The sequence below is a fragment of the Prunus avium genome, chromosome 3 (assembly GCF_965620075.1).
Source record: "Prunus avium chromosome 3, drPruAviu1.hap1.1, whole genome shotgun sequence".
NCBI lineage: Eukaryota > Viridiplantae > Streptophyta > Magnoliopsida > Rosales > Rosaceae > Prunus > Prunus avium.
In genome coordinates, this window is record NC_142286.1 from 20366739 (window position 1) to 20368802 (window position 2064).

Below are 2064 nucleotides of genomic sequence, written 5' to 3' on the forward strand. Positions count from 1 at the left end.
AATTTTAGGTTAGACAACAAATGATCAAATTAGGGAATTAGGAACACAAGGTTAGGACCAAACACCATGGCCTAATCATACTTTAGCTAGAATCAATCTTTGAATCTGAATTAGACTTGTTACTTGAATCTTTATAACCCAGAATTGAATTGTTATGGTGATTCGAATGCCCTAGTCTCAAAATCTGTTTTCCAACTCTTAAAACCACACTTTGTTACATTTGTTTACTTGTTTTTGTTTGCAATTTCATTTTGCTTCTTTTGTTCAACAATCACAACCACTCTTGTTTTAAATTCTGTTTTAGACATAACCTCCTACTTTCTTGAATTTGGTAATCTAAGTACATAACTAGTTTTAACTTCTCAGTCTTCGTGGGTACGACCTCGTACTTGTCTTGCTATACTACTAATTGCCCCGTACAATTGCGAGTTAACATAATATTAACAACAAATTTTGGCGCCGTTGCCGGGGACTGAACGAAAGTTCTTCCCTGGTTATGTGCCCAAGGTTACCCTATTCTTTTTAGTGTTTCTAATTAATCTAATTTTCTGTTTCAGGTAGTTTATGTCTAAAAATCCATTACTTGAACAAGTGAGGTCTTCGTTCCAACGTTCTAGATCTTTGAACGCAGGACCATCATTGCAACCCAGACGAGTGACCTCTGAAATTCAGAATCGTCTAGAAAGGGAGTTGTCAACTGCAAAAGAGCAAGCTCTTGCTACATTTACAAGTCTTGCTCTCCACACTGAACTTCCCGGTTCTTCACTTTCAAATTCGGAAGCAAGTTCAGACCAAGAAGAAGAAGAAATGATGGCTGCCATTGAGTTCATGGGAGAACTTGATATCCCAACAATTCCAGCATCTCCTTCAAGCATTTTGCTGCCCACTGTAGCTCGAAATTATGAGCTTAAATCTTCTCATCTTAATATGCTGCCTTCCTTTTATGGTTTACCTAATGAAGATCCATTGACTCATATAAAGGATATTTTTAATGTTGTGAGTTCTTTTCCCTTGACAGGTGTGACAGAAGATCAACTTCGAATGAGAGTGTTTCCATACACTTTAAAGGATAAGGCGAAGTATTGGTTGAATTCTTTGAAGCCTGGTTCACTCACTACATGGTCTGCCATTCAAAAGAAGTTCCTGGAAAAATACTTCTCCACGCAAAAGACCGACATGCTTAGGGACAAGATCTTGTTATTTGCACAGCAAGATGATGAATCGTTTTGTGAAGCATGGGAGAAATTCAATGGGTTGCTCAACCAATGTCCTCATCATGGGATTCCATTGAAGCTTCAAATGCGTATGTTTTATAAAGGACTAACCCCTTCTAGTCATAATATAGTCACCAATTTTGCAGGTGGTTCTTTTAAAACCAAAACTCCAGAAGAAACGTACGAACTCTTTGAGGAGATAGCAATGGAGACCCAACATACGGATACAAGAGGTAAACGTGTTATTAGTGGTTCTAATGATGCTTCTAGTGTGCAGATTTCAAAACTGGAACAAAAGCTAGATGCTCTTCTTGCATTAAACTCAAGAAGCCCTCCGAAGGAAGTGTGTAGCATTTGTGAATCTCATGACCATGCTACCACAGCTTGTCCACTTGGGGCTGGATATCCAGAATTTGTGCAAGAGCAAGCTAAGTTGGTAAATTCCTACAACCAAGGTCCAAGAAATGATCCATACTCTCAAAGTTATAATCCAGGTTGGAGGAATCATCCAAACTTTTCATGGAGAAATACCCAGAATCAAGCAAATCCCCCTTCATTCCAAAGGCCACAACAATCATCATCATCATTGGAAGATATAGTGAAGCAGATGGCAATCAACCAATCCAATTTTCAGCAAACTACACAAGCTGCCATCTCCAAATTGGAAGTCCAATTAGGCCAAATAGCTGCTGAAATAACTCAAAGAGTGCCTGGGAAATGGCCAAGCCAAACTGAGATCAATCCAAAGAACCCAGAAGCCAAGGCCATTCATGTGCTCAGATCAGGTAAGATCATTGATAATAAAGATGATTCTAATCTTTCAAATGATGTTGTGATTGTAGAAAATGAA

The 2064-nt window shown here is 38.6% G+C and overlaps 1 non-coding gene across 1 annotated transcript; it reads right to left on the minus strand.

Annotated features, from left to right (window-relative positions):
* Nucleotides 1-1176: 1176 nt before the first annotated feature.
* LOC148295726 (small nucleolar RNA R71) lies at nucleotides 1177-1283 on the minus strand. The gene has a single exon (XR_015834858.1). It is a non-coding gene; the product is annotated as a small nucleolar RNA R71 (small nucleolar RNA).
* Between the last annotated feature and the right edge of the window lie 781 nt (nucleotides 1284-2064).